Source organism: Amblyraja radiata, chromosome 18 (assembly GCF_010909765.2).
Source record: "Amblyraja radiata isolate CabotCenter1 chromosome 18, sAmbRad1.1.pri, whole genome shotgun sequence".
NCBI lineage: Eukaryota > Metazoa > Chordata > Chondrichthyes > Rajiformes > Rajidae > Amblyraja > Amblyraja radiata.
The window spans coordinates 4,964,975-4,977,528 of NC_045973.1; the positions used below are offsets into that span (position 1 = coordinate 4,964,975).

The 12,554-nt window shown below is 39.9% G+C and overlaps 1 protein-coding gene across 1 annotated transcript in view; it reads left to right on the top strand.

Annotated features, from left to right (window-relative positions):
• The window catches only part of ptprg (protein tyrosine phosphatase receptor type G), a 535,498-nt gene that overhangs the window by 152,559 nt on the left and 370,385 nt on the right, over positions 1–12,554 (top strand). The window lies entirely within an intron of this gene.

The following is a 12,554-nucleotide window of genomic DNA, read 5'->3' on the forward strand; positions in this document are numbered from 1 at the left end:
TGTATTGCTGCAAAAAACTATCCTGCACACATTTTACAAACTCCAACCCATCCAGCCCATTTACAGAATGTGTTTCCCAGTCTATGTGTGGAAAATTGAAATCTCCCACAATCACTACCTTGTGCTTACTACTAATATCTGCAATCTCCTTACATATTTGCTCTTCCAATTCTCGCTCCCCATTTGGCGGTCTATAATACACCCCTATAAGTGTTGCTACCCCTTTCCCATTTCTCAGTTCCACCCAAATAGCCTCCCTAGACGAGCCCTCTAATCTATCCTGCCAAAGCACTGCTGTAATATCTTCCCTGATAAGCAATGCAACACCTCCACCTCTTGCCCCTCCAATTCTATCACACCTGAAGCAACGAAATCCTGGAATATTTAGTTTCCAATCACAGCCCTCCTGCAACCATGTTTCACTGATCGCCACAACATCATACTTCCAGGTGTCAATCCAGGCTCTGAGTTCATCCACCTTTCTTACAATGCTCCTAGCATTAAAATATACACATTTAAGAAACCCACCCTCTCTTATTCTCTGTTTATTGTCTTTTTCTTCTCTCTCCCCTACATTTTGGGTCAGAGTGCTACCATTCTCTGCCTCCTGCCTCACACACTGACTGCTAGCTTTCCCAATTTGAGTCCCTCCCCCCAACCATACTAGTTTAAAGTCTCCCCAATAGCCTTTGCAAATCTAAAACGTGGTAAAACGTGTTCTTTCAAGAAGTTCTGAATGATTACATTTTCAAAATACTTGTGCTTTATTTCCTTTTGCATTTGGAGTCATTGTTTTACTTATCTGTACAATTGTTTGAATAATAATAATGATAATAATGTAATACTTCTAACATTACAATGCCACAACCCTTCATTAGCGACAATGATCTTGGGACATCCTAATGGGCCTGTCCCACTTTGGCGACTTTTTAGGCGACTGCAGGAGACTGCGGTCGCCACATGTTCGTGGGTGGTTGCCTTCATGGCCGTGAGGAGTTCCCGCATTCTAGGAACTAGTTGCGGCCTCATTATGGTCACCGCAAAGTTTTCAACATATTGAAAAATTAGCGGCGACCAGAATGAAGCTGCCATGGAGAGTAGCGAGAATTCTCGTGTCGTAGGTGGGTCGCCAGGAGGTCCTAGTGGGTTGCCATGAGGTCGAAGGTTCTCGTAGGTTCTCATAGGCTGTAGTCGGTGCTGACCGGTGAAATTCATTGGGAAAAAAACGTAAGCAGTAGTTTTCGGAATCAAGGATAACCGACCGGTAATGTTAATGTCCACCAAGCTTCACAGCCGTCTATCTCTGGTTTCTTAAAAGTTGTCTCCACTCCTTCTCCCTCCTCCTCCCCCCCCCCCCCCTCTTTTAAAGGACATACCGTACACTGTGCTTTAACCGTCTTAATTACAGTGCCTAATCGTCTAAGTGGGACAGGCCCATAAGGGTGAGACTGGTGCCTTTTTAGTGGATGGTCTTCTACAACACAACAGCCTGAACTAAACTTTTCATGGTTTTCCTGATGTATTGCCACCCTCAGTATTTCAGTACACATTTTAGCCATGCATGTATTCTTCCTTTTCCAAAAAAAAATACACTTCACATTTTTTAGGCAGCAACCAGATGGATTTTGCACTCAAAAGTGCACAACATTCTGGAGTAACTCATCAGGTCGGGTAGCATCTCTGAATAACATGAATTGGTGACGTTTCGGACTGAGACCCTTCATCTGACCCTATCTGTTCTTCAGATAGACCAGCAGGGTCTTGACCCGAAATGTCACCAATTGGTGTTATCATGATTCCCCAATTTACTCTCCTTATCTCATGTTACAATCAATCAGTTCATGTGCAAAGTTTGAATTAGTGAGGAATGATGAGAAGAGAAAACTGCTGTTGATCTTGATATAAACAGCACCCTCCCTTCAACAATCTCTCAAGAATGTGCAGAGAAAAAAACTGCGAAATCATTTGTTCTTATTGTAATGCACGAAAGTGACATCAAGTGCTGCTGTCAAGACAGCCCACCAAATATTGGAATAAAATCAATCAAGCTGAGACATGCCCCGAGTGTTAATTGGAACCATTTCTAGTTTAAACTTACAAAAGCTTTCATGCACACTTTAAAACATTTAAAAAACTTGAAAATCAAAACACCTTCAAACAAAAATTCTTCATCAAAATCAATCTAATTTTTTAGAAGTCTTGGAAAAATGTTTTTTTAAGTGATTTGATTTTCAATCAAATGAACTGGAAGGAAACCTTGAGCCTTTTTAGAACTCGTGCAGCATCTTCAATCAAATTATCTCTGAAGATACAGGGCAATGATCCCAAATTTGTATTCCCTTGTCTAACTTCTTATTGATCTTCCCACCAGAAAATGCCCTGCAGTTGCATTGAATTGCTGATAGCCACTTTGATATATGGGTTCAAACATGCTGCGCTGAACTCCCAAATTTGCTGTCAGATTCAAGGAGCGCAACAGTGAACACCAGTCATTTGCTGTGGTCATTGAACATTGCTGAATGATTAGAAACCTTGACAAGCATCAATTTAAGAAAATCTTTAAGAAAAACACTCAAATGAATAAAAATGGACATGTGAAAATATTCACAGGGACATGGGCCACCCGCAGTGACAGAAACACGAGGTTCAGGGCAACACAGTGCTGCAGGTAATGGAGCCACTGCCTCACGGTGCTAGGGCCCAAATTCAATCCTCACTTTGGGTGCTCTCTGTAGTTTGCATGCTCTCCCTGTGAGCACGTGGACTTTGTCCTACATTCCTAAGATGTGCGATTTGGTAGGTGAATTAACCATTCTTGATTGCTCGGTGTGTGGTAGGTAAATGTTAAAATTAAGTACTTTGCGTTAAAAGAATTTATGCACAGGTGCTTTCCACTTCTGTGCATAAATCTTCGAAATTTGTACATCGAAGACTTCATAGACCCCCCCCCCCCCCCCCCCCCCCCCCCCACAAAAAAAAAGCACCGGGCCTGAGTACACTGCTATAATAACTGTGGGCTCGGACATCTTGACGTTACCATTGTCACCCTGAGTAAGACAGATGAGCACGAGATAGCCAGCCCAAAGAACAAGTATCTATTGTTCTGAAAGACTATGAGGAACAACATGTTATGGGTGTGCTTTGCCATTAGGAATGAGCTAATCGGGCATCTCAGCAGCTTCTCTGCCAGAGAAGTGAATTTCCTGTGACCTTCCAACTTTACATGAGGTCAGCATGCTATTTTCATCAGGTGCAAATTCCAGAAAGATCTCACACCTACCAAACTGAGCACATTCCTCCTTTGCCAAAATTCTGGTGCCCCACGCAGCAGAGTCTGCTTGTTCCAGATTGGCCTCATCATCCACCTCGAAACCTGCAGACTTGGTGTGAAAACAAGTCACTTTTAACCCTGAGGCATTGTCTTAAGAGAAGTTTTCTAATGGTATTTCATCTTTGTTCAGTGCTTCAGTATCACTTTTCCCCCATAAAAGGATTTCTCTTTTTCTGTCACTTTTTCTGTCACAGTATAGGTGTCAGAGGTTATGGGGAGAAAGCAGGAGAATGGGATCAAGAGGGAAAGATAGACCAGCCACGATTGAATGGCAGAGTAGACTTGATGGGCCAAATGGCCTAATTCAGCTCCTATCACAAATGAACTTATGAAGATGCTATGATAAAACTAACAAAGAATTCTAACAATAAAGGTGTAAGGATAGTCTGAAGAAGGGTCTCAACCCGAAACGCCACCCATTCCTTCTCTACAGAGATGCTGCCTGTCCTGCTGAGTTACTCCAGCTTTTTGTGTCTCAGGATAATCCTTGTTCATTTGAACCAAAACTATTCTGATGTGTAAACAGTTGTCCGTAATAGGAACAACTATTGCATGTTTATAAATACTCATTAATCCACCTGAAGATCTGTTCCTATGATCGATCATCACATTTTTTTAAACTGTTTATACAAAATTGTCTCTTATTTGGTGAGGATTAATCTACAATATTAATTTTATGACGTTTTAATATACAAGTTTTATAATCGATAATGTTTTATGTGTCATTCCTAACTGTCAATGTATGTCATGTTGTCACTTGCGGGTGGAGCACCAAGGCAAATTCCTTGTATGTGAATACTTGGCCAATAAACATTCATTCATTCATTCATTCATTTATTCATTCAATGTCATGATTGTTTTCTTTTTTTTTGTTCATGTTTTTAATTATAAGGGAAACATATTTTCCTGTCTGTATGCTATTCTGGAATTTGGTCACTAGCAACATGCAAGTTCAAGGAGATATCTTCATTGACATGTTCTATATGGGCAACAATGGAGGAAATCCTATACTAGTACTGAATGCAAGTCAAAGGCAGTTTCTGCACAGCAAATCCAATTACCTGGGGCAAGTAACACACAACCTGTGCTAATTTAACAATTTAAACTTGTATGTAAATAAATTCATTGTTCCGAGTCAGATTGCACATTTTAATAGCAGGTTAAGTGTAAGTACAGATTTATACTCGGTAAACGAATTCAGAGCTCTTCCAGTTCTGACTAATTGCCAAAATGAGCGTTTGCTGTCGTTCATATTTTGGATTGGTTACATCTGATTTCACTGATTGTGATACCATGCAAATTGGTGTTGAATGAAGAATAAAAGAAAGGAAGGGGGCTTTTGTGCACCCCAAAATAATAAACTTTGAAGAGCATTAAGAGGAGAGGAGGAAACAAATTGCTCCTGTGCAGCTTTGAGCATGGAATTTACCAGAGAAAAAGGAATTGGCATTGAAGAAAGCGATTTCCCTCCCTACCCACAGATTTCATGGTCTTTTGTGCAGGTTATCCTGGGAACTGACAGGATTGTGAAGCTTATATATTTAAATAACTGGTGAAAGGTTGCAATGTTTTCTGAAAGCTAGATTTTTGATTTTTTTTGGCTATAATTGTAAAGGTTAAAAATGACTATTAGTTCCTTCTGAATAATTTATGAACTGCAGAATAATGTTTCCCTAAAGCAATTTTCTCATTGTCCATTTCATGTTTTATGTTGGCATGTTTGAAGGAGCAGCTCCATTGCAGCAAAATCTTCTTCAGAGCATAAAGGAGGCTTACCCCCACAGTACCTCCCACAGCCTTGGGTTATATGGCAGAATGATTTATTCTTAGAAGGAAACTGTTAAACTAATGTTCTTTTTATTGCTGGTTCCATGGAGAAAATTCTCCCCGAGTAAAGAGTGAAAGCTGAATATGACAAAAAATAATGAATAGTATATGTTCTGATTAGGGAGAGAGGCAGTGTAGGGAGGAAAGACTGGACAATAGACTAAAAGCAGGCATAGGCTGTCCACTGCTGAGATCAGTGCCAAGAAGTAAAGTTCAGCAAAGTGCCACAGCTGGTAGAGCTGCTGCCTCACATTGTCATGGACCCAGGTGTGATTGGGACCTGAGGTACTGTCTGTGTGGAGTTTGTACTTATGCATAGTGTGATTTGACTGGATAACATTAAAACAAGCTTTTCACTGCATCTCAGTATATGTTACAACAATAAACAAACCAAACTATAAGGAAAATTGATGCTGCATGCCTCATGATTAGGATGCTACACAAGATTTCCAAACTTTTTTTTTGTTTTTCATCAATACATGCAGAACTAATGGTGTGGGATATGGTTTGCACATTCTTTTCTGTGTGATTGACTGCATGAAAAATCAGAAGAAATTGATTTACACCATTATAAGATCCAACATTATAAGATCTTATAAAGTTCCATACAACTTTAATTGAGTGCCTATAGTGTTGAATATGACAGCTTTCAAGGTCACAATATTACTCAATACTCAAATCTATTTTACTGCTGAAAATGTAGTGCAAAATGATGTTTGTAAAATCACACTAATATGGTTGGATCATTATATTACTATTGCATCTTGTATTTAACCTACAATATTGCATTTCACTTCTGATTTTTATCTCTCTGAATCAGCCTTTCTGAATCAGTGTATGTGGCAATAATTATAAACCAATTATTTTACCTTCCAACATTATTGCCATCCTCCATCTATGTAGTCATAGAGTGATACAGTGTGGAAACAGGCCTTCAGCCTAACTTGCCCACTCCAGCCAACATGTCCCAGTTACACTAGTCCCACCCTGCCCACATTTGGTCCATATCTTTCCAAATCTGTCCTATCCATGTACCTGCCTAACTTTCTTAAATGTTGGGATAGTTCCTGCCACAACTACCTCACCTGGCAGCTTGTTCCATACACCCACCATCCTTTGTGTGAAAAAGTTACCCCTCAGATTCCTATTGAATCTTTTCCCCTTCAACTTAAACCTATGTCCTCTGGTCCTCGATTCACCCACTCTGGGCAAGAGACTCTGTGCATCTACCCGATCTATTCCTCTCATGATTTTATACACATCAATACGATCACCCCTCATCCCCCTGCGCTCCAAGGAATAGAGTCCCAGTTTACTCAACCTCTCCCTATAGCTCAGACCCTCTGGCCCCGGCAACATCCTTGTAAATCTTAACTGTACCCTTTCCAGCTTGACAACCTATTTCCTATAACATGGTGCCCAGAACAGAACACAATACTCTAAATGCAGCCTCACCAACATCATAACAACTGCAACATGACCTCCCAACTTCTATACTCAATACTCTGACTAATGAAGGCCAATGTGCCCAATTACTTTTTGATCAACTCCACCAAGGAACCATGAACCTGCACTCCTAGATCCCTCTGCTCTACAACACTATCCAGAGCCTTATCATTCATTGTGTAGGTCCTGCCCATGTTAGACTTCCCAAAATGCAACACCTCACATATCTTTGTATTAAATTCCACCCTCAGCCCACTTGGCCAATCGATCAAGACCCTGCTGCAATTTTTCACAACCATCTTCACTATCTGCAAACCCACCCCACTTTTGTATCATCTGCAAACTTGCTAATCTTGCCCGTGTATGTTCTCATCCAAATCATTGATATAGATAACAAACAGTAACGGGCCCAGCACTGAACCCTGACGCACACCACTAGTCACAGGCCAGGACCCGTCTGCCCCTCTGACTTGTGGGGCTCACTTCTAGTTTGAAAGACAGCATTTTAAAATAAGTTTGGGATGTACAATAAATACTGGCCTTACCAACAAAGGCCAAATCATGTAAAATATACCGTCATTTAAAAAATATTCTGCATTTTGAAGAATCTACTGGTAACTTACTAAAGTCAGTACAGTCTAGAAGGATGTCTTATTTCCCCACAGGTGATAACTTTTAATATTGCAGTTTACTGTAACCATATTCATGAAAGCACAGGTTGTTCACAGTAATGAACAGGTTGCATTTTTACAGATTAGAAATCGGAAAATACACAAACTCACTCTATGATAACAAAACATTCGCAGTGTTGTAGTGAATGGTATCAAAAGCACACAAGACTGATAAGAAAGAACAATTACTAAAAGTGGATAGAGAAAGAGAGAGGAAACTAGTTTTAACATTTGTAGGAATTAATGCATGTATGGACACCAGAGTTTTGAATTTTAATATTATGGAAGCTCATTCATATGTAAGGGTGTCAATAAATTGGGAGTTTTTAATTAGGGGATAGCTTGTATTCTAAAAATGTCTTAAATACAGATTACAGCTACAGACATTGCTGGTCTGAATTCAAGAAGCTTCAGCTGACTGGACGTTTCTGTTTGACCTTTTCCCAGAGTCCTGGAGAGCTAACATTTAATGAATATATAAAACCTAAGTGCAACTACAGTCTCTATAGGATGACCATTAATTTGCCGCAGATTTTTTTAACACTACGATGAGAGAATTCTAGCCCTGTTTAAGGACATTTCTGCTTGTATTCAAAGATTAAGCTATTCGGGAAGAGCATGTTGACTTATACATAGGCTTAAACCAAATGGCCTATTTGTGTGCTGTAAATTATTTTCTAATCATTAAAGATATGGAACTTGCTTGAGGTCTTACCAACACAGTTATTTTCCAATATTGGGAGCTGTTTATAGATTTTCACATCCATTCTGTGTAACGTTATTGGAAAATCATTGGATTTGTTCCAGTGTATTTGAGAAATTGTAAGAATTATTGGGGCTCAGGGACTGCTGGTCACACACCAATCCAGTGTTTCTTGGTCTCTAGTGTTATCATAGGCAGGAAGGTCTCCAAAGCAGTGATGGATGGTTAGTCGATTGGAGTGTACAACTCATTGAGGACCCACAAGTAGCAGAAACCTAGAAGTCATCGCTTGATGTTCACAAAAATTGCTGAGAGCAGAAACATTAAACCTAAATATTTCTGTGTATGTACATGCATTTCTGTTTAAAACAAGATTTAGTTTTAATACATTGACTAGGATGTTTTTATAATATTCCCAATGTTCCCGATGTTGGGGGAGTCCAGAACCAGGGCCACAGTTTAAGAATAAGAGGTAAGCCATTTAGAAAGGAGACGAGGAAACACTTTTTCTCACAGAGAGTTGTGAGTGTGTGGAATTCTCTGCCTCAGATGGCGGTGGAGGCAGCTTCTCTGGATGCTTTCAAGAGAGAGCTGCATAGGGCTCTTAAAGATAGTGAAGTCAGGGGATATGGGGAAAAGGCTGGAACGGGGTACTGATTGGGGATGATCAGCCATGATACCATTGAATGGCGGTGCTGACTCGAAGGGCAGAATGGCCTACTCCTGCAACTATTGTCTATTGTCTAATATATTTTAATCCTTAGCAACAGATTTAAATCTTTTATTCTTAACAATAGCTCAAAATAGAAAGTACATTGATTGCAAATGTGCAGGTGCAAATAGAACTGGCAGATTTTTGCATGGCTGATCAAAATTAAATCCCTCCCCATTATTTCTTTGTTGTACTGTTTCCTGTATATGGTGGGATTTAGGCAGGTTCGCAGAGACGTGCAAGGTCCAGCTTTAGGTGTAAATAAAAGCAGTGTTTGTATTTTTTAAAAGATGTCTGTTGCATCCCACGCCTGGATATTGTGGACGCTATATTTGGGAACCCTTTGTATTTGTTGCTGTGGTATTTGTTGTACCGGTAGTAGTGACAGGAATCTGTGATCTGAAAGACCTCGAGTCTGTTAAACCTTACAGGTATGGCTACCTCTGCAGAACCTAATGTATAGCTTTATATGGTCATGCTTCACAAATGTGTTGCTATGAAGAAGTTGCCCATGGTTTTCGCATATGCTAAACATGCATCTGATTAACATAGCATTTGATTAAAAAATTATTACTGATTCCTTGGTATCTCTTGTATCACCCTTTTTTTAAATCATATTTGGACAGATACATGGATAAGAAAAATTTAGAGGGATATGGGCCAAATGCATCCAATTTTTTACTAGGTTTCAAAGGTTACATGGGGCATCTTTGTCGGCATGGACGATTTGGGCCAAAAGGCCTGTTCCTGTTCTGCGTGAATCTGAGAATCACCTTGCTTCTCCTGTTCCAGTGGTATATCTGGAAGAAAGAAAGAAAGATGGACAGCGAGGATATGTGAACATCACACTCTTGAGGTTGACATCTATATACTTATATGTCTCATCTTGTATGTATGTGTGTTTGTATGTGTGTGTCTGTACATGTCTGTTTTTGTATCTTCGTCAAAATGCTAAGAGGTAGCGCTGAAAAATTTCCACATTCTTACTCACATTTTTCCCGTCCATGCCATAATCAGGCTCCCTTAAGATTTGATACTTTATTTCACGTTATTGATGATTAAAGTTTTTTTTAAAAGCCGAAAACGGCTTCTGAGAGAGTATTTTCCAGCAGCTTCCAGTGATGATGTTACAATGCCATCTCACAGTCCACCAATCACAATGGGCTCTCATTTACACAAGCTACCGAGTGCGACAATTATATCACAATGGGACGTTGCCAACGGTAACGGCACAGAAGTTTGGAGGAGAATGCAGCGTGCTACCATCGAGGGAGAGAGAGAGAGAGATATGCGTTGGGGGAACTGGTTAGTGGTGGAAACAGGTTGCGCTGGGGGAACTAGTGAGTGGTAGAACATTGCGCTGGGGGTTGCCAACGGTAGCAGCAGCAGCTTGAAAGAGAATGCTGAGCGCCACCACCAGTCCGACTGGGCCCCCGGGGGGGGGGGTGTATGACCGGTGGCGGTGGAGTTGTCGAGTCAAAAGTCAAGTCTAATCATTGACTCAATGTATTGACTTTATTGACATTGATTAATTGGAATTTTACAAAAACATTTCCAGAACTTTCCTCCGACGTTGCCCGCAAGCCCCCCAAACGTCGAGTCCACGCTGCCCGCACCCCCCGACCCCGTTCCCGCCCCCCCCTTCCCTCTAACACAGGAAGAGTGTTTACCTCCCCGTGTCCCCGTATTCTGCAGAGAAACACTGAATCAATCGTGCATTTTCAAAGCAGTGCAGAGTTCTGCCAATTCAGCTGTTTACACCAGTTTTATATCAATGGATATGCAAATGAATATTGCCTGGCAACCTCCATAAATCTCCCTCTGGAGGACGGTCGTTAAGTTGCACCTTTTTGAAAAATTGTGTTAGAACATTGTAAGTAACAAGCATTTTTAAATTACATTGCTGTGCAAATATCATGTGAATGATGACTGTGAATCAGACGGATTTTGACTGAATTAATGTTTGGCGCAAAGAACCATTTGGAGCGGTTGGATGGGGAAGAGATAAGCATGCTGATTATAATAAGTGGTGATTGACGGTTTTGAGATATTCTGTGGAGGAAATGACATGTTGACTTCTAAGTACCAAGGCAGAGATTGAGGGGAATAAGAAGAAATCTTGAAATTAGTAAAAAGTACATGAGAGAGCCGTGCGGGTGAAGTTCCCAGAAGCCTCCTTGCCGGGCCGAATGCAAGACCAGGCGGACAGCAGAGGGAAGCCACCAAACTGCCAACACATACACCTCTTGCATATGGGCTCAGCACACTATTTTTCTACACTTGCTAATCATGGGTATAGCAATACTCTACTGGCTATTTGTTAGAAAAAAATTGTGCTGCTTGTTAGCACTTCGGTCATGTGACAATAAAAACATATTGGAACTTCATCTTTATGGAATGGCCTCAATTACGTAGTTTTAAAATGTTGCTGAGGGAGTTCAAGCGGTTTGCTATGTAAACAAGGATTCAACCTGCCATTCTCTGGAATGTATCCCCAATATAGGTGAAAGTTTTGGAAAGAAAGATTAAGAGAAAACTCAATGCTTGGTTACAAAACCAGGCCTTGCTTTCTACAGGCTCTGGTTTCAGTAACAAATTAAATATTGCATCAGAGAAAATCTTTAACCAAATTGGCACAGCAAGCATATATGTAGAAAAGATAATTGAGAAATACGTTAGACAGATTTATTTTTTTAAGCGTCTAGATTTATTTTAGTTTTTACCAATAAACAAGAAACACATTGAACATCTTGTTTTTATTTCTTTGACCAATAAATTTTAGCCTGTCTAAATGTGGTTATTATGCACACTGTTGTTCAATTAAATGAGTACAGTGGTGTAATATGTATTAAGATGGCAACATTGGATAATTCTGAGGAAGGAAGAAAGCTAAATTATTAATAACATTGGCTTCAACAAATGACTTCAAACCTGCCAAGGTTATTGATAATCATTATCAGTTTAGATGCAATTTATGATAGAAATCAGAAATTGATACATTTGTCTAATATTTTTGAATAACCAAATATAATTCACGGTACAGTACACAACAGAATGAATCATACTTAGTGTGGGGAAGCTTTAGAATACTATGTTTCTAGCTGATCCTTAATTCCAGCACCTGTGTGCGCATTAACACAGAAGGCGATCAGAGTTAATATATATGTTCATCCAACGATGTGAGCTTTGCAGGATGAGCTTTAGGATCCTAATGATCCGATGTCAGGATGTGTCTGGCCTTATTGCCACTTCCATATGCTCATCCTCACAGGATGGATGCAAAATCCTGTCTGCCATACCATCACTCTCACACAGGAAGTCATGGTTTTGGGTTTGCGAGTCATTGTGCAATATCCAGTCCCTTGGCCAAACATATTCTCAAACTGAATCAAAAATATATAAATAATCTACAGAGAAACTTTGAAGTGTAAAATCTGAGGCAAGACAATGCAGGACGAACATACCTTTCAGGACAGAAACAGAGGGTTAACTGAAATAAGTAGTGACAAAAGCCATCAAGTTACAAAGTTTATGAAATTGACCCAGAGAGCTGAAAATACAATTATGAAAAAACCACTGGATTTCAGAATTTTACAAGAAATGCATTAATGTAGCTGTTCTCACACAAGGCATTACCAGAGATATTTACTTCCTGTATTTTCGGTTTTACTTTAATATTTTACTTTTGGAAAAACATATAATAACTTTAATGGTGCGGAAAGAGTGTGATCATGTTAAGGTTGCTCATGAAGAATCGAAACAGATATGATGCGCCATTGAAACAGATATGATACGCCATTGAGCTTATTTCATTTTTAAACATTTATTTGGCCTCATATTTAATAATAAAGTTAGCGTAGATCA